This window comes from Anguilla rostrata, chromosome 15 (genome assembly GCF_018555375.3).
Source record: "Anguilla rostrata isolate EN2019 chromosome 15, ASM1855537v3, whole genome shotgun sequence".
NCBI lineage: Eukaryota > Metazoa > Chordata > Actinopteri > Anguilliformes > Anguillidae > Anguilla > Anguilla rostrata.
This window is the reverse complement of record NC_057947.1, coordinates 126,054-147,287: the sequence shown is the minus strand read 5'-3', so window position 1 is coordinate 147,287 and position 21,234 is coordinate 126,054.

Genomic DNA, 21,234 nt, shown 5'->3' with positions numbered 1-21,234 from the left:
TTGACACAAATTGTTTACTACTCAAATGATCTATTTTCATCTAACGCAACATGCGCGTTTGACGTCACTCAAACCGGCTTCCTGGTCAGCTTGCCACATAGGGAATGAATGACAGCGCCAGCGCCAAGCGTTTTTGACGCTTGTCATGTGAAAGCCCCTTAAGAGCCGCATGAAACCAGCCAAAGAGCCGCATGAGGCTCGGGAGCCGCGGGTTGGCCAGGCCTGGTCTACTCAAATTACTTGTTAGCTAGCTAGCTAGCGCGAGCGAGCGTTAGCTAGCTTAGGCTAACTACTTCACAAACAAAACCAAACTGCTCCCATATGCGATCAGAATGCAAAGAAAGCAAAACAATAACTAGATGGCTTGCCAGCTATAAGTAATCGCAAATCATACGCAATTAATTATTTTTTCATGTCATGCAGGCTAGTCAGTGCCAGCCTGTGACAGCCCGACACTGACAGCCAGGGAAACAGCGCGAGTGGGTCGATCAGGGCTCGCATAGACACACGACACACCTCCTAAATAGCCTAATCACACACACACACAAGCTCAGCAGTAACAATTCACAATTAAACAGATAGCCTACCTTTTTTTGTAACCTGATCCATTGCAAACAACGTCCTTTGAGAAGTTAAATCCACAACATGAGTTTTGAGCATTACTCGCTGGCGTTCAACACATTAAATCCATAACATGAGTCATCCTTGAGTATCCTACTCTGGCATTCATCCAATTAAATCCAAAACACAAGTCTTGTATCCTTTACTATTCGTTGCCTTGTGTTAGTAAACATTGCACTCAATAAATTGACTGCAAAACGTTATTGAACGTTATCCTCCCACATGCAAAACTATTTTGTTTGATCAATGTCATCTGTGTCTACATTTGTCATGTCAGAAAAACAATTAATCTAATCTAAACCTAATTGTGCCATGATCACTAGATTTTATGTAGATGTTATCATTATTATCATATACTGATTTTATATAGTGATCAGCAACCAAATGAGCGATCAAATGGAAGTTAATGCCTTTTGCCTTGGCATGACCCCTTATTATTTTGCAGACAATGCAAAGGCAGAGTACATTAACTTCCAAACAAGGGTCAAAGGTTAAGTTTGAGCTCAAGATTTTTATATAGATAAATAACTTCATTAAAAAAACAAAGAATTGCCACATTTCCAATATTCTGCCCACAGTTCATTTGGCTGGACAACAAAACAACTTTAAAGTCATTTTTCTCAGTTCTACACTCTGGCGAGTTAAGGTCTTTTGCCTTTGTAGGGCAGTATAACACTAGAATACATTTTTTTTAATATGGTCTGTTCATTTATCATTATCAATCAATTTCGAGTTATGTTAGAATGACGTTAAAATGCACTAAAGTAGTTAAAATAGCCTAAATGATCCTGTGATAAGGGTGAAAGAGTAGAAACAAGAATACATAATGAGGAGAACAGGTCATTCAACCCATCTAGAACATACTGCCCACTGACCAACTGACTCGTCACATTCTGCCAACTGACAAACTGGGGGCGACACAGCTCAGGAGGTAAGAGCGGTTGTCTGGCATTCGTAGTGTGTGCATGTATGTCCATGTGTGCGTGCGTATGGGTTTGAGTGCGTGTGTGTGTATGCGTTTGTGTGTATTTGTGCGTTTGCATGTGTGTGTGTGTGTATGTGTGCATGGGTGTGTGTGCACGTATGTGTGCATGTGTGTGCGTATGGGTGTGTGTGTGCGTGTGGGTGTGGGTGTGAGTGCATGTTTGCATGTGTGTGTGTATGTTTTCATTTGTGTACGTGTGTATGTGGGCGTGTGTGTGCATGTGTGTGAGTGCGTGTTTGCATATGTGTGTGCACGTGTGTATGTGTGTGTATGTTTTCACTTGTGTACGTGGGCGTGTCTGTGCGTGTGTGTGTGAGTGCGTTTCCATATGTGTGTGCACGTGTGTATGTGTGTGTATGTTTTCATGTGTGTGCATGTGCATGTGTGCATGTGTGCATCACACACACCTTCTCCCTCTCACTCTGCCTTTCTCATTCTGTCTCTGTCTCTCATTCTCTCTTTGTTTCTCTCTCTCTCACTTTTTTCTTTCTCTCTCTTCTATCTCACACCCACATGCAAATACACACATACAGACGTGTTTTCTGCTGATGAATTTCGGGCAGTCTGTGAGACGGCGTGAGGCCTTGGGAATGTCCGTGTTATCCTCTTCTCTGTCCTGGCAGTGCTAACAGCATGAGCTCTTTAAGCACTGCTTACGTTGGTAAGAATCTGAAATGTTCCTCTTCCTTCCATTATTTCCATGTTCACTACCTGTTTTTTTGGGGAGGTTTTAGGTTTTTAAGCTTGGCTGTCTGGTAGCACCCAACATTATATTTGCAAAAAAAATGTTTCTTGTTCTTAAGAATTTTTGTGTTTTGCCTCTGAAAGTATATGAACATGCTGATCACTTAACATTTTTTGTGCTTTGTAAGTATGTGAATTCTAAAGGAAGTTGGTATTTTGAAGTCTGAGTATGTGTGTACTTCACCAGTATTATAAAGAATTGATTGTGTACTTCACTTGTTTGATAGAAAAAAGATTGTGCATATTTCACAGGTGTGATAGAGAATGGATTGTGTATATTTCATAGGTGTGACAGAGAATGGATTGTGTGTTACTTCACTGGTGTGATAGAGAATGGATTGTGTATATTTCACAGGTGTGATAGAGAATGGATTGTGTGTTACTTCACAGGTGTGATATGGAATGTATTGTGTATATTTCACAGGTGCAACAGAGAATGGATTGTGTGTTACTTCACGGGTGTGATAGGGAATGGATCGTGTATATTTCACAGGTGTGATAGAGAATGGATTGTGTATATTTCACAGGTGCGATAGAGAATGGATTGTGTACATTTCACAGGTGCGATAGATAATGGATTGTGTGTTACTTCACAGGTGCGATAGAGAATGGATTGTGTACATTTCACAGGTGCGATAGAGAATGGATTGTGTGTTACTTCACAAGTGTGATAGGGAATGGATTGTGTATATTTCACAGGTGTGATAGAGAATGGATTGTGTGTTACTTCACAGGTGTGATATGGAATGTATTGTGTATATTTCACAGGTGCAACAGAGAATGGATTGTGTGTTACTTCACGGGTGTGATAGGGAATGGATCGTGTATATTTCACAGGTGTGATAGAGAATGGATTGTGTGTTACTTCACAGGTGTGATAGAGAATGGATTGTGTGTTACTTCACAGGTGTGATAGAGAATTGACTGTGTATATTTCACAGGAGCGATAGAGAATGGATTATATATATTTCACAGGTGTGATAGAGAATGGATTGTGTGTTACTTCACAGGTGTGATAGGGAATGGATTATGTATATTTCACAGGTGCGATAGAGAATGGATTGTGTGTTACTTCACAGGTGTGATAGGGAATGCATTGTGTATATTTCATAGGTGTGATAGAGAATAGATTGTGTGTTATTTCACAGGTGTGACAGAGAATGGATTGTGTGTTACTTCACAGGTGTGACAGAGAATGGACTGTGTATATTTCACAGGTGCGATAGAGAATGGATTATATATATTTCACAGGTGTGATAGAGAATGGATTGTGTGTTACTTCACAGGTGTGATAGGGAATGGATTATGTATATTTCACAGGTGCGATAGAGAATGGATTGTGTGTTACTTCACAGGTGTGATAGGGAATGGATTGTGTATATTGCATAGGTGTGATAGAGAATGGATTGTGTGTTACTTCACAGGTGTGACAGAGAATGGATTGTGTGTTACTTCACAGGTGTGACAGAGAATGGATTGTGTGTTACTTCACAGGTGTGGTAAAGAATGGATGCAGCTTTGAAGACGACCTGTCACTGGGAGCTGAAGGTGAGCACCGGGGCTCTTCTATCAGCTGACCTTTGGATGTTCTACCTTTTACTGAAGGACTGATATTTTACTGAGGGAGCAAATTGTGAGAATATTTTAAATCGGGTCATGTTATAAGATGTTGTATGAGAATATACATACATGAGTAAAGTGATTGGGTGTTTAGACCGTTACATTCTTTCCCATTGTTTTTTTTTTAGCAGCCATGTTGCCAGGTTGACTGAATTTGCTTCTGAGAGCTAAGATTAAGTTTTTATCAATTCTCTAGACATGAGAACCACATGCAATGTGTATAACACTAGAATACTTTTTTTTTAAATATGGTCTGTTCATTTATCATTATCAATCAATTTCGAGTTATGTTAGAATGACGTTAAAATGCACTAAAGTAGTTAAAATAGCCTAAATGATCCTGTGATAAGGGTGAAAGAGTAGAAACAAGAATACATAATGAGGAGAACAAGTCATTCAACCCATCTAGAACATAAGAACATAAGAATACATAATGAGGAGAACAGGCCATTCAGCCCATCTAGAACATAAGAACATAAGAATACATAATGAGGAGAACAGGCCATTCAGCCCATCTAGAACATAAGAATACATAATGAAGAGAACTTTGTTTTTTTCTTTGAATTTGTACGTTAAAAACTTGTTTTTCATATTATACTATACTGGAGTCAAAGCGCCTATCTTCCATTTTGCTTTATGTCTGTATATCTTCCATTATGCCACAGTGATACTCTACCTTAAAATATTACTTCAGGTTCTGCTCGCAACAAACACACATACTCACACTCACACACATATGCACACTCACACACGCGCACTCCACTCCAGATCCATCATCCGGCTCCTCTAAACTGCACTATCGTAACTATACCATATGGTCTTCTATTATTTCTATTAGCTTTCACCTCAGCTGTAACCTGCTCAACCCATTTTATTTACTGTCTGCTACTTTACACCAGGCTGGCCTGTCGAGGATGGGCTCCCCCTCTATAGCCGGGTTCCTCTCAATATTTCTTCCCATTGGGGAGTTTTTTCTTGCCACCGTTTGAGGGTTTTCTCCCCACTGGGAGTTTTTTTTACCTTACGTACCTTTTATTTGGGGGTTCAGGCCTGGTGTTTGCTCGGTTTGCTGTTTTTGCTCTGTCTCCTGCCTAGCTACTCTGAAAGTGTCTTTGTGACAGTTTTCTGTGAAAAGCGCTAAACAAATAAATTTGAATTGAATTGAAATTGAACACATTCACACACTCACACTCACACACATACTCACCCACACTTATGCGCACTTACATGCAAACACACATGCGCACACACACACACACAGTCACACGCACGCACACACACACACTCGCACTCATGCACATACATGTACACACACGCGTACACACACACACACTCACACTCACACACACGCACACACTCACACTCACACACTCACACACACGCACTCATTCATTGCTGCAACCTGAAGCACAGGAATTTGACCTGCTGCTTCTTGTCACACACACGCACACACACACACACGCACTCATTCATTGCTGCAACCTGAAGCACAGGAATGTGACCTGCCGCTTCTTCCAAAGTGCAGTACGATGCAAGCGGGACTCACACAGGCATGAGTGGGCATGTTCGCATCTGTACGCTAGCGCCTGCCCCGCTACCCTCTCACACTCACACCGTCACCACTGTCGCCTTGCTAACCCTGCAAGCAACAAGCGCAGACAAGCCCCAACGTCCTGTCACAGAGAAGAGAGAGGCCACAAATTACCCCATTCACTGGAAAAGCCAGTCTGTTAACTAATGCTTTTAGGTTGAAGAACCAGTTAAGCTGTTTGGCTGAAGTGCTTCCTGCTCTTTCGCTAACCCATAGCAAAGGACAGGGTCATCTCCTGTACGTTTCCAGCTGACGGCTTTGCATTCTTGGAAAAGGGCTACAGTGAGGTTTTCAGCTGAGAGAGATGTTTATTTTTTATTCTGTGGGTCAGTTGTTTCACGCAGTCTGTCCATAAAGCATCAGCCCTGTGAGTGTGCTCAGGGTGTGGGAAATTGGGCAGCCACACCTGGTTATGGTGTGAACACTCGCAGGTGAAAAGGGTGTCAGCACTGCAGTAGCGTTTGGCAGCTGGTGATTTTACACATTTTAATCAAATAAAGTCTACTGAATTTGCCATTGTTCTTATTACAGTTTTTTTTTTTTTTTGCATTGCTAACAAGCATTTTTCAATACTGAGTTTACTTTTTCAAAACTCTTCACACAGTTAGCACAACAGAATTCTATGTGGACTAAACTGTGGACCATTTTTATTGCTTTGTCACAAAATGCATTCAATGACAAAATCTTTCAAAATTCATGAATTATTTTCTCACTCACACACAACCACCAGCAAAACTCTATGTATCTACAGCACTTTTTGCACATGTTAACATACTGTTTTCAAAACTGTTAAACCTGAGTTCAAAACATAGCAAAAATGATTTAGACAGCAATTTGCTGCACTTTCACGGTAATATCATATTGAAATATATTGAAAAAATATATATACCACTGATTGGCCCATATAATACAGAGCGCCTCATCGCATTTATGGATGACCTCTATGGAAGGCTTGACCCAGGTGAGGAAAGGTGGCAAGTGAGGAGAAATGTGCCAACATTCGTAATCATATGGGACAATGTGGCATTTCACCATGCCCATGTCCTCATAGAGTGGTTTGAGGCCCGGCCAAGGATGATGTCACTTTTCCTCCCACCTTACTCGCCATTCCTCAACCCCATAGAGGAATTATTTTCCTCATGGAGGTGGAAGGTATACGACCACCGTCCACATGATCAGATGTCCCTCCTGGATGCAATGAATGCTGCATGCCAGGAAATATCTGTGGAAGATTGCCAGGGATAGGTTAGGCATTCAAAGAGGTTTTTTCCCAGGTGTATGGCAAGAGAGAATATAAGGTGTGACGTCGATGAGAACTTGTGGCCCAATCCAGAGGACCACGTTGACTAGCAGTGATGTACATATTTATCAACGAGTATTCTATATATGTATTCTATGTGCTGTTTTTTTTTGTTTTACTTTAATAATTTTGGAATTGCTGTATGATTGCATATGCAAAAATATGGCAAAAATAAAGTATATTGAGAAATATTGCTGAATTATCAATTCATTACTTTAAAATAATTTATTACATTGCAGACAGTAACGAAGGGCCATTCTTATTTTGTATTGGAATCTTGGGTTTATGCAAAGAAAAATCAAAGATAAATTATGCATCTGGTAATGCCACATGTTGTTAGTGTTTTTTAGTTCATTCTGTTATGAGTGACAAAGTGATCTTGTTGGGTGACACCATTAGCCAGTGTTATGGTAGAATTCATTGATTTTGAGACATGTATGAAGTGTTTTTGTTGACTTAGTGCATTTTGCATGCAAGATTAACTGTTGTGCCAAGCTGCATGTTGGTAAAGAGAACTGTGTTAAGAGTTTTGAAAAGGTTCACTCAGTATTGAGACATGGGTATAACCAATTGTAAAAAAACTGTAACTGAATTTCTGGTTTGGTCAGAAAACTCGACAGTGCTCTGGGTTGTGAAGGATATTTGTCCTGCAGCATCTGTGTCCTGTACGAAGCTCGAGCTTTAATTAGCACTGTCATTGTCTTCTTTATTTGCCCTTTTTTATAGTTCCATTCATGGTATGTTTTCCTCTGAAAGTGGCGTTACTGTTGGGTCAGGCTATGAATGTGTAATGGTGTTATCATAGAAATTATGTGAAATTAGGCCTTTTTAAATATGAGAATAAAATGTGAGCTGGTGTAAATGAGAAATCTTTTTAGTCTCAAGTGCAAAATCCAAATACCGAAAAAAGAGGTTTCAGTGCTGGGCACTGTGGAAGGCTTGTGACTCCTGCTTGAATGTTCGGCCTGTTCATTTGGTTGTGGGTCCGTGATGCACGCAGCTGCAGGTGAGAAGTGAAATACTGCTCCCATAGCAACCATGGGGAAAATACTATAGGTGAATAATTCCGGTTACGTGCTAAAAAGGATAACCTTCCCATGTACTTCGCGTAAATGACATATATGCCATTCAAAGCCTTCGGGACAACTTAAGTTGTCTCAGAATGCTTTTTACAAAAAAAGAAACAAATGAGAACTTGGTTTGCTGCTTCTGTTAGACTATTTCAACCTGCTGGTAGATTTTCCTTTTCGAAGCTGCATTTGATTCTAGTCAGGAAAAAAATTATCCATGCTGAATTGTAGGGGTTCGCATATGTATGCTCACGCAAGTGCACTCACATCTTGTTTACCTTAACTAAAAAAATAATAAAGCAGCACTTAGTATTCTTGTGTTTGTTTCCACAGACAAATACATACATTACAGGCTCAAAGGAAACTTCCTGTGGTGCCAAAGAGCAGAACTCGACAGTTACGAGCTGTGCTGTACGTGAGCCAGCTGCCTTAGACAGAACATGCAAAACTTTACAAAGCAAGTGAAAATGGCACCTTTATTTCAGGACAGCTGCTAGAAGTACTGCAATGTTTATCCTTCTGTTTTCCAATTGAACTTGCCAGTATAGATAAATTGTAGGGAATGAATGTTTATCTCTTTAATTAATTATTCAGATGTATCAAAGAGAAACTATGTATCACTCATCTTATGTTATGTTTAATGGATATACAAATAAGCTGAGCTTTATTTGATTGCAGTGTGAAATAGATACGTGTAATTGTGGCCATTATCATACTAAAGGATGGTTCACTTTTTTCACAGATATTATAGTCTTAGTCTTAGTTTATGTTTTCAGTTGGCCCAAAGATTATACCTGGGTATATCATTTAAACTCAGGCTAGTACAGTATTATTTGAATAGTGTTTTTGCAACACAAATTGTCCCAAAGCAGCTTTACATAGATCCACAGATTAGGACCCCCTGCGAGCAAAACTCCTGCCTGATAGGAAGGACCTTCAGCACAGACTCCCTGCCTGACAGGAAGGACCTTCAGCACAGACTCCCTGCCTGACAGGAAGGACCTTCAGCACAAACACCCTGCCTGACAGGAAGGACCTTCAGCACAAACACCCTGCCTGACAGGAAGGACCTTCAGCACAAACACCCTGCCTGACAGGAAGGACCTTCAGCACAAACACCCTGCCTGACAAGAAGGACCTTCAGCACAAACACCCTGCCTGACAGGAAGGACCTTCAGTACAAAGACCCTGCCTGACAGGAAGGACCTTCAGCACAAACACCCTGCCTGACAGGAAGGACCTTCAGCACAAACACCCTGCCTGACAGGAAGGACCTTCAGCACAAACTCCTGCCTGACAGGAAGGACCTTCAGCACAAACGTCCTGCCTGACAGGAAGTATCTTCAGCATACACTCCCTGCCTGACTGGACCTCCGCACAAACTCCCTGCCTGACAGGAAGAACCATCAGTACAAACTCCCTGTTTGACCGGAAGAACCTTCAGCACAAACTCCCTGCCTGACAGGAAGGACCTTCAGCACAAATTCCCTGTTTGACCGGAAGAACCTTCAGCACACACTCCCTGCCTGATAGGAAGGACCTTCAGTTCAAACTCTCTGCCTGACAGGAAGTGCACTCACACATCTTGTTTACCTTAACTTATAAAAAAAATAATAAAGCAGCACTTAGTATTCTTGTGTTTGTTTCCACCGACAAATACATACATTACAGGCTCAAAGGAAACTTCCTGTGGTGCCAAAGAGCAGAACTCGACAGTTACGAGCTGTGCTGTACGTGAGCCAGCTGCCTTAGACAGAACATGAAAAACTTTACAAAGCAAGTGAAAATGGCACCTTTATTTCGAAACAGCTGCTAGAAGTACTGCAATGTTTATCCTGCTGTTTTTGAATTGAACTTGCCAGTATAGATAAATTGTTGGGAATGAATGTTTATCTCTTTAATTAATTATTCAGATGTATCGAAGATAAACTATGTATCACTAGTCTTATGTTATGTTTAATGGATATACAAACTTCCTACCTGACAGGAAGGACCTTCAGCACAGACTCCCTGCCTGACAGGAAGGACCTTCTGCACAAACGTCCTGCCTGACAGGAAATACCTTCAGCATGGCCCAGCTCAGCCCTTCTGCTGCAGGCCTGCATAGTTGCAGCACTGAACAAATAACAACATGCTAAATTACATACTTAATACAAATTGGGAGGCCATGCTAAAATAAGAGGAAGTCTATGAAGTCACTACTACTGTAAGGTGCAGGAAAGCATCATTTAGCTGATGCATGGCTCTCTGTCGGTCTGGAAACAGTGCTGAACAGGTTGTTTAAAGGAATAAAGTCCTTTTTTTTTAATGCAGTCCTGTTCAGTACGGACGCTGCAGTGTGAGGTTGTGTGCTCTCCTGTTCAGTACGGACGCTGCAGTGTGTTTGTGAGGTCTTCTTCTGCTACCTTACTCATGGTTCCGTGTCCTCTCCGCAGCCACAGACCTGCAGGCCTGCGGTGGCAGACCAGCAACGCTGCGGTGAGTCAAAGCCTCGACGCCTGCTGCACGCGATCCTGACTGTGCTGTGGCCGTGGCTGACTGCCTGTCTCTTCCACCGCAGCTTGGGACCGCTGGCCAAAGACGACAGCCGCCATTTTCGCAACAGGAGCCTAAGCATGGCCTCCACAAGCAGCACCGTGTCCAGGTAGGGCCAGGAGGAGGTGCTGTCACATTTATTTATTTATTTATTTATTTATTTATTTATTATTTATTTATTTTTACTGCCCATTAACCAAATCACTCTTAGTGTGTGTCTGAGAGTAACCAGACTTGAGGAGCTTTTGCAGGTGGTGAATTTCTGGTAACATTTGGCTCGGATTGGATGCTGCGTAAGTCCATGGTCTCATGCCTTATAAAACCCTATAAATGTTTCTACTCCTAGAAAAATGACTGATTCACAGGCAATTTGATTTACAAATTTTTGCAAATTAACTATTCAGAAAATGACTGTTACTGCAGAGAACTGCTTTAGTCTTATCTCCCTCCCTAATATAATGATCCCTCTATAGGAACATTGGCCAACATTGGTCTTTTCTCAGTTCTGGCCTGGCCACCTCGTTGATTCTCCTGAAATTTGGAACATCAATAGCGAGTTGCTCGCTGTGGTTTAATTTGCCACCCATGTTTGTGCTAACAGTTAACCAAATTCTGTTCAAGTGATCATAATTCTTGGCTTGTTTGATGAAAAGACTCCATACCAGCACCCGCTCTCATCCAACACCATCAGATCCCTCTTTTCATAGTAAATGGATATGCTTTAATGACCAGTATAGTTAACTTTTTATGAATTTCCACCATTTACAGTTTTTATAATTAAAAATTATTTTCTTCCTAAACAAAATCAGTTAATTTGCAAAATTATTTGTAACAACATTAAACATTATACAAGGCTGTATCAATTAACACATTAATCTGATTAATCAACTAATGCTTTAGTCTCAACCTAAGTTAAATAAAATTAATCATTTTAATGTAAAATTTTAATATATTACATACATAATGCAAACACCAAAAATGGAAGTGGTGCAAAATCTTCTAGGACGTTACATGTGCGGGATCCCCTTGGTCTCTGTGTGAAAATGTCAGGATTCACATTGATGTTTTGGTTACATGTTACATGCAGATGGAAACCAGGTCATAAAAAACAAAGTCTGCTCTCTGCATTGTAAAACAGCTTTTCATATAAGGGCAGTGTGACTTGTTTGCAGTGTCAGCAGAAAAGCAAAGCATGTTTTCATAGCTAGTAGCAGAAAAATGAAAATCCTGATGGGCAAACATCCAGGCTTCAGTCAGCAGCACTGAAAGCATGGAAAAGCAAAGCACTATGCTACTGCCTGAACTGTAGTCCTGAAGAGGATGTTCTGCAGCTAGCATTACACAAAATTGTTATCATTGAAAGGATAGTATACTTCCTAGGTTTTTAAAATGTTATTTTAGTTTTTGTACATGCTTCCATTTGATCAAATTTTTATGCAGAGTGAAAATAATAATGAAATGTCATATATGGATATACATCCACGCTGATATCCAGGCTCTGAAACTCTCTCTGCAAAACATGACTTCATTTGGCCTCATGAGGGTGCTGTAATATGAAAAGTGTTCTAAACAAACATAACCACTTTGGGACATATTCGGAACGTTGGGTCTCCATAGAATAGTGTTACATTCATTGCCGTTACATACATTCAGCTTGGACCACCACATTTGAGGCATGCTGTTTCAACACTCTCCGATAGCATTTCAGAGTTGTTGGAGCTCTGTGATGAAGACCCTGAAGACGTGCTGTTCAACCTGGGTTTCGGCACGGGAGAACAGCCCAGTACCTCCAAGGTCCCCTCCCGATTCCTTCACTACTTCCCCGACGCACGAGGAATCAACGTCAAAATGTACCAGGAGGCTCAGCTACAGCGGATGGAGCTGGAGAACCCAAACTATGCCCTGAGAAGTATGCTGTGCTGAGTGTGTGTGTGTGTGTGTATCTGTGTGTGCGTGAGTGTGTGTGTGTGTGTGTGTATGTGTGCATGCGTGCATGCGTGTGTGTGTGTGTGTGTGTGTGTGTGTGTGTGTGCAAGTGTGTGTGTGTGTGTGTGTGTGTGTGCATGAGTGTGTGTGTGTGTCCGTGCGGGCGAGTGTGTGTGTGTGTGTGTGCGTGCATGAGTGTGTGTGTGTGTCTGTGTATGTTCGTGTGTGCGTGTGTGCATGTGTGTGTGTGCATGTGTGACTGTGTGTATGTGTTGCGAGCAGAACCTGAAGTGATATTTTAAGGTAGAGTATCACTGTGGCATAATGGAAGATATACAGGCATAAAGCATAACGGAAGGTATGCTCTTTGACTCCAGTATAGTATAATCTTAAAAACATGTTTTCAACATATAAAAATGGCAAGTTACTCACACATACAAAGCACTGTCTATACGTTAGTACATCAAATCTAGGCCTGTCATTAAAAGTATTGATATCAAAATTGTACACATTACAAGAAACAACTGGCTTTCTTAACTCACTCAAATTAAAGGAGCTGGATTACAAAGCAATGCTACCCAAAGTTTCCTAAATTGTTTCAAGTAACTTGGCGCTGTTTGTACATGCATACACTACATTAATGGGCCAAACATGTGTGGTTTGTTAGATTCTATTTTTATTTAATAGGCCTCAATATGTGTAATTTTTATCTGTATTTCTGTATGTTCCCTGAACTCCCCCCCTTACTGTAGTTACATTACATTACATTACAGGCATTTAGCAGACGCTCTCATCCAGAGTGACTTACACAACTTTTATATAGCATTTTACATTGTATCCATTTATACAGCTGGATATATACTGAAGCAATTTCGGTTAAGTACCTTGCTCAAGGGTACAACGGAAGTGTCCTACCCGGGAATCGAACCTGCGACCTTTCAGTTACAAGCCCAGTTCCTTACTCACTGTGCTACACTCCGTCCTACATGCAATACTTCATTATTATTGTAGTGTGAATGATTGTATGTTTCTTAGTATTATACAGACAATACAGACATTAGGAAGAATTTTTCTCACAGTCAATGCCAGGTCACATAGTAGAGGCAGAAATTCTGGGGATTTTCAAGGCTAGGCCTGATACGGTGTTAGATACTATCTAGTCTGTAGACACTCACACTAATTTAATTAGGAAAATGGCGAGCATTGTTGGGCTGAATGGCCTGTTCTCATCATTGTGTTATGTTATGTTACGTTACGCTACGTTACGTTACATTATGTATAAATATCTGTTTATAAATGTGAATGTTACATGCTGCTTGGGAACTGTCCCCATGGGGATAATGAAGTATTGCATGTAAAATGTGTAAATGTGTATGTATGTACAGCATTTATTGTACAATCAGCATTTATTTGAAATTGCAAATATACAAGGACTCGTATATTTTGTAAAATGAACTTGACAACAAAGTATAAACATATTCGTTCTAGAGGAATATCCTTTCTGTAAGTATTGATCAGCAGTTTCATGCAGTCATGCAAATGCCATGCCTAGGGCGATTTTTGTTATTAGACGCTTTGATGTGACACAGAGTTTGAATGAGAACATTCTGTTCACATGTAAGGAAACACAGGGCCAAATTACTCAAAAGAATTTAGAACACATTCGGCAACATTGCTGTGGAATACAGCTTCTTTAATGTGTGTGAGCTAAGTTTTGTTAAAATGGTGAAAGCAGAACTGTGTAAAATGAGGTTGTATTGTACGTGTATTTCAGCAATATGAATTTGTTTCCCGCAGAGATTTAGTTTAGTTTAGTTGCAAAAGCAGAAGTATTAATGTTTTATTTCGAGTTACACAGCAAGGCAGTGTAATGAGTGAAAGTAAGGGCTTGAACCTTGCTGTCAGTTATGCAAAAATGTCATAAGAAGACACACTACCTGGTGAGCTAACAGTGAAGGAAATATTGGAATAGGAATATGAAGCAATTTCAAATGAGTGCACATGTATATATGTCATTTTTGGAGTAACCCAGCAAGGCAGTGTAATGAGTGGAACAAAAGGTTTTCATGAGCCCAAGGGGGGCTCGAACCTCGCCTGTCAGTCATGCAAACATTTCAGAGGCAGATGTGTTACCCAGTGAGCTAGGAGTGAAAGAAATATGGGTACACCAAAATGTGGCTGTTTTAAATGAGTGCACTTCTATATATGTAATTTTGCATGTGCATCCGATGTATTGATTAGCCGATGTACCTGAAATGCCTAATGGGGAGACATTATTTGTGGGCTTGGAGCATTGATGAGGTTATCAGGCAGGAAAAAGAAGGAGAAAATGGAAAATCCCTTAAGTTTGGAGCTTTGTTGTGTGGATTTGTGAAGGTGTTTGTGAATTCTGTCTGCTGAAATAAAAACATTCAGTTCTGTACCTTTTGACTCTAAGGGCTGAGAGTGTGTGGCCATTGCAGTTATTTCTGTCAGGAACCCTCTTTGCACCAGTATAGCATAATGGTGAATGGAGCTGTTTTAAACACCAGAATAGTATAATGGTGAGAGAGCTGCTCTTTGCACCAGTATGGTATAATGGTGAATAGAGCTAGGTGCAGCATGCACTTGAAAAGTGCCTTAATAGATACCAGACCATGGGGCCCATCCATACACTAGAAAAGAGCCTTAAGAGATACCAGACCATGGGGCCCATCCATGCACTAGAACTTAAATATTGCCTTTAGAGGATGAGCCCCCTAAAGTACTGTCTTTGAGTAAAGCTCCACTGTGATCTGTCCCCTCAGAACGATTCCAGAATATCAAAGTGACCAAGGCCATCTCCCATCTCTACTCCCAAGTGTCCAGTCTGCCCAGCCTGAGGATCAGAAGCAGCAAAGCAGAGTCTACAGAGGCAGAGTCTGTGGAGGGGAAGGCGGAGTCTGCGCATATGGAGGCAGAGTTTGAAGAGGGGAAGGCGGAGTCTGCGCATATGGAGGCAGAGTCTGAAGAGGGGAAGGTGGAGTCTGAGCATATGGAGGCAGAGTCTGCGGAGGGGAAGGTGGAGTCTGCGCATATGGAGGCAGAGTCTGTGGAGGGGAAGGTGGAGTCTGCGCATATAGTGGTGGAGCCTTTGGAGGGGAAGGCGGAGTCTGCGCATATGGAGGGAGACTCTGAAGAGGGGAAGGTGGAGTCTGCGCATATGGAGGCAGAGTCTGAGGAGGGGAAGGTGGAGTCTGCGCATATGGAGGCAGAGTCTGTGGAGGGGAAGGTGGAGTCTGCGCATATGGAGGCAAAGTCTGAAAAGGGAACGGTGGAGTCTGCGCATATGGAGGCAGAGTCTGTGGAGGAGAAGGTGGAATTTGGGCATATAGAGGTGGAGTCTGTGGGGGGGATGGCGGAGTCTGCGCATATGGAGGCAGAGTCTGTGGAGGGAAGGGTGGAGTCTGCGCATATGGAGGCAGAGTCTGTGGGGGGGATGGCGGAGTCTGCGCATATAGAGGTGGAGCCTGTGGAGGGGAAGGCGGGGTGTGCGCATATGGAGGCAGAGTCTGAGGAGGGGAAGGTGGAGTCTGCGCATATGGAGGCAGAGTCTGAAGAGGTGAAGGTGGAGTCTGCGCATATGGAGGCAGAGTCTGAAGAGGGGAAGGTGGAGTCTGCGCATATGGAGGCAGAGTCTGCGGAGGGGAAGGTGGAGTCTGCGCATATGGAGGCAGAGTCTGTGGGGGGGATGGCGGAGTCTGCGCATATAGAGGTGGAGCCTGTGGAGGGGAAGGCGGGGTGTGCGCATATGGAGGCAGAGTCTGAAGAGAGGAAGGTGGAGTCTGCGCATATGGAGGCAGAGTCTGAAGAGGTGAAGGTGGAGTCTGCGCATATGGAGGCAGAGTCTGTGGAGGGGAAGGCGGAGTCTGCGCATATGGAGGCAGAGTCTGAAGAGGGGAAGGTGGAGTCTGCGCATATGGAGGCAGAGTCTGAAGAGGGGAAGGTGGAGTCTGCGCATATGGAGGCAGAGTTTGAAGAGGGGAAGGTGGAGTCTGCGCATATGGAGGCAGAGTCTGTGGAGGGGAAGGTGGAGTCTGCGCATATAGAGGTGGAGCCTGTGGAGGGGAAGGCGGAGTCTGCGCATATGGAGGCAGACTCTGTGGAGGAGAAGGTGGAATTTGGGCATATAGAGGTGGAGTCTGTGGGGGGGATGGCGGAGTCTGCGCATATGGAGGCAGAGTCTGAGGAGGGGAAGGTGGAGTCTGCGCATATGGAGGCAGAGTCTGCGGAGGGGAAGGTGGAGTCTGCGCATATGGAGGCAGAGTCTGAAGAGGTGAAGGTGGAGTCTGCGCATATGGAGGCAGAGTCTGTGGAGGGGAAGGTGGAGTCTGAGCATATGGAGGCAGAGTCTGCGGAGGGGAAGGTGGAGTCTGCGCATATAGAGGCAGAGTCTGTGGAGGGGAAGGGAGTCTGCGCATATGGAGGCAGAGTTGAGAGAGGGAAGGTGGAGTCTGCGCATATGGAGGCAGAGTCTGTGGAGGGGAAGGTGGAGTCTGCGCTATAGAGGTGAGCCTTGGAGGGAAGGTGGAGTCTGCGCATATGGAGGCAGACTCTGAAGAGGGGAAGGTGGAGTCTGCGCATATGGAGGCAGAGTCTGAGGAGGGGAAGGTGGAGTCTGTGCATATGGAGGCAGAGTCTGTGGAGGGGAAGGTGGAGTCTACGCATATGGAGGCAAAGTCTGAAGAGGGAAAGGTGGAGTCTGCGCATATGGAGGCAGAGTCTGAAGAGGTAAAGGTGGAGTCTGTGCATATAGAGGCAGAGTCTGTGGAGGAGAAGGTGGAATTTGGGCATATAGAGGTGGAGTCTGTGGGGGGGATGGCGGAGTCTGTGCATATGGAGGCAGAGTCTGAGGAGGGGAAGGTGGAGTCTGCGCATATGGAGGCAGAGTCTGAAGAGGTGAAGGTGGAGTCTGCGCATATGGAGGCAGAGTCTGAAGAGGTGAAGGTGGAGTCTGCGCATATGGAGGTAGAGTCTGTGGAGGGGAAGGCGGAGTCTGCGCATATGGAGGCAGAGTCTGAAGAGGGGAAGGTGGAGTCTGCGCATATGGAGGCAGAGTCTGAGAGGGAAGGTGGAGTCTGCGCATATGGAGGCAGAGTTTGAAGAGGGGAAGGTGGAGTCTGGCATTATGGAGGCAGAGTCTGTGGAGGGGAAGGTGGAGTCTGGCATATGGAGGCAGAGTCGGGTTGCGCTAGGGGAGGGGGAAGGTGGAGTCTGCGCATATAGAGGCAGAGTCTGTGGAGGGGAAGGTGGAGTCTGCGCATATGAGAGAGTGGAGGAGCCTGTGGAGGGGAAGGGGGAGTATCTGCGCAATGCAGTTGGAGGCAGATCTGAAGAGGGGAGTGGAGGTGCGGCTGCGCATATGGAGGCAGAGTCTGAAGAGGGGAAGGTGGAGTCTGCGCATATGGAGGCAGAGTCTGTGGAGGGAAGGTGGAGTCTGCGCATATGGAGGCAGAGTCTGTGGAGGGGAAGGTGGAGTCTGCGCATATGGAGGCAGAGTCTGAGGAGGGGAAGGTGGAGTCTGCGCATATGGAGGCAGAGTCTGTGGAGGGGAAGGTGGAGTCTGCGCATATGGAGGCAGAGTCTGTGGAGGGGAAGGTGGAGTCTGCGCATATGGAGGCAGAGTCTGAAGAGGGGAAGGTGGAGTCTGCGCATATGGAGGCAGAGTCTGAAGAGGTAAAGGTGGAGTCTGTGCATATAGAGGCAGAGTCTGTGGAGGAGAAGCTGGAATTTGGGCATATAGAGGTGGAGTCTGTGGAGGGGAAGGTGGAGTCTGAGCATATGGAGGCAGAGTCTGCGGAGGGGAAGGTGGAGTCTGCGCATATAGAGGCAGAGTCTGTGGAGGGGAAGGTGGAGTCTGCGCATATAGAGGTGGAGCCTGTGGAGGGGAAGGCGGAGTCTGCGCATATGGAGGCAGACTCTGAAGAGGGGAAGGTGGAGTCTGCGCATATGGAGGCAGAGTCTGAGGAGGGGAAGGTGGAGTCTGCGCATATGGAGGCAGAGTCTGTGGAGGGGAAGGTGGAGTCTACGCATATGGAGGCAGAGTCTGTGGAGGGGAAGGTGGAGTCTGCGCATATGGAGGCAGAGTCTGAAGAGAGGAAGGTGGAGTCTGCGCATATGGAGGCAGAGTCTGTGGAGGGGAAGGTGGAGTCTGCGCATATAGAGGCAGAGTCTGTGGAGGGGAAGGTGGAGTCTGTGCACATGGAGGCAGAGTCTTTGGAGGGGAAGGTGGAGTCTGTGCATATGGAGGCAGAGTCTGTGGAGATGGAGTCTGTGGAGGGGAAGGTGGAGTCTGTGCATATGGAGGCAGAGTCTGTGGAGATGGAGTCTGTGGAGGGGAAGGTGGAATCTGTGGAGGCAGATTTTGCAGATGCAGAGTCTGTACAGGTAAAGACGGAGTCTGAAGGGAAGGTGGAGTCTGTTGAGGTGGAGTCTATGGAAGTGAAGACAGAGTCTGAGGTGAAGTCTGTGGTGGTGAAGGAGCAGTCTGCAGAAACGATGTGTGCTCAATTGGAAGCTGAGTCTGCAAAGCTCGAATCCACAGAGGTAAAGGAAAGACCTGCAGGGACAGAGTATGAGGTGGAGGAGGTAAAGTCTGCAGAGGGGGAGGCAGAATCTGTGGAGGTGGAGGCAGAATCTGCAGAAGTGGAGGCGGAGTCTGTGGACGTGGAGGTGGAGGCGAAGTCTGCAGAGAAACTGGAGTCTTCACATATGGAGGTGAACTCTGTGGAGGTGACGTCTGTGGGAGCTTGTGACAGGGCAGTGGCTGGGGCAGTAGCTGGAGTAGACAGGGCGGTGGCTGGGGCGGACAGGGCAGTGGCTGGGGCAGTGGCTGGGGTGGACAGGGCGGTAGCTGGGGCAGCGGCTGGGGCAGTGGCTGGGGTGGACAGAGCAGTGGCTTGGGTGGACGGGGCAGTGGCTGGGGTGGACAAGGCAGTGGCTGGGACGGTGGCTGGGGTGGACACGGCAGTGGCTGGGATGGTGGCTGGGGTGGACGGGGCGGTTGCTGGGGTGGACAAGGCAGTGGCTGGGGTGGTGGCTGGGGTGGACAGGGCAGTGGCAGGGTGGACAGGGCGGTGGCTGGGGTGGACGGGGCGGTGGCAGGGTGGACAGGGCGGTGGCTGGGACGGTGGCTGGGGTGGACGGGGCGGTGGCTGGGGCGGGCTGGGGTGGACAGGCAGTGGCTGGGGTGGTGGCTGGGTGGCGGGCAGTGGCTGGGGTGGCGGGGTGGACGGGCAGTGGCGGTGGACAGGGCGGTGGCTGGGGTGGACGGGGCGGGTGGGCGGGTGGGACAGGGCGTGGCTGGGACGGTGGCTGGGGTGGACGGGGCGGTGGCTGGGGCGGTGGCTGGGGTGGACGGGGCGGTGGCTGGGGCGGTGGCTGGGGTGGACAGGGCGGTGGCTGGGGTGGACGGGGCAGTGACTGGGGTGGCTGGGGCAGCGTCTGGGGTGGACAGGGCAGTAGCTGGGGTGGACGGGGCAGTGGCTGAGGTGCCTGGGGCAGTGGCTGGGGTGGAAAGGGCAGTGGCTGGGGTGGACGAACCTGCTTAGGAGGGTTCTGGGGTTCTGGAGAGAGCGGGCGGGCAGCCAGAGAGCCCCTTGTCCAGCTACCCCACCCCTGCCTTGCTCTCCTCTTCCCCCAAACCTGGGACTTTTTCCACATGGAAAAGGTAGCACTCTCCACCCCCCCTCAAGGGAATGGGACATGCTGAAACATATTATGAGTATATTGTAGCAGTTCACTTGTATATGAGGGGTGGAAGTAACAACAATTCCTTAATAAAAATGTATTTTTCAGTGCACTTTCATCAACACCATTTTATCATGTAGTTTTTTTTCCTTCTACCCTTTATATATATATATATAGGTACATACCCGGTACACGTTACTGCCAATGCTAGCTAGTGCTATGTGTGTGCAGTGCCCTCCATAAGCATGGGAATGGGAGAGTGAAATTTGTTATTTTTGCTACATACTTAAGGCATTTGGATTTGAGATAAAACAAAGAATATGATGCAAAAGTACAGAAAATCAGAAATGCATGCTTGCTTGGATTTAAATCAGATGACTGATTTTCCTGTCCAAAACTGCTTCCTCCATATTTCGCAGATGGGAGGGTGCTTTGGATCATGGGCTGGCCCTTCCTATCTCCACACTTTTGGCTTTCCATCGCTTTGGTGAAGGTTTATATTGGCCTCACCCATCCATAAAACTATTCCAGGACTCTTCTGACTCATGTATTTTTAGCTGGGCTTTTGATTCTTGCTGCTGATGACAGGTTTGCATCTTCACGTGTAGCCTCTATAATTCTGCTCTCAAAATCTTCTGCGTACGATGACTTGTAATATTTTCACCCCTGGAGACTGCTGGTCACTGACTGTTGTTTCTTCTTCACAGATCTTAAGATTTGTCTGTCATCAACTGCAGTTATCTTCTTTGACCAACCTGTATGGTGTTTATATCTGAGGCCACCAGTGGTTTATTTCTTCTTCAAGACTTTCCTCACGGCTTGATATACCCAGTTTGTGTGCTGTCTTTCTTGAATGAATTATTCTGTCTTCTTGGTTTACAGATTAGTTGTTTTCCAGCAATAGTTAGTCCTCTGGACTTCATGACGGTGTATGCCTCGGACTCAAAATCCAATCGCCACAGATGAAAACACAGGCTGAAACTAGACTAGACACACACTGCTGTTTTATGTGTGAACAATCCATGCAAAAGGAATTACCACAGCAACAGTTAATGCCTGTCAGTCCTCGGTTAACTTACTTTTACGCAGCTGAAAATGGGGGGGGCTCAACACAAACAACTGTTTCTGTAACAAG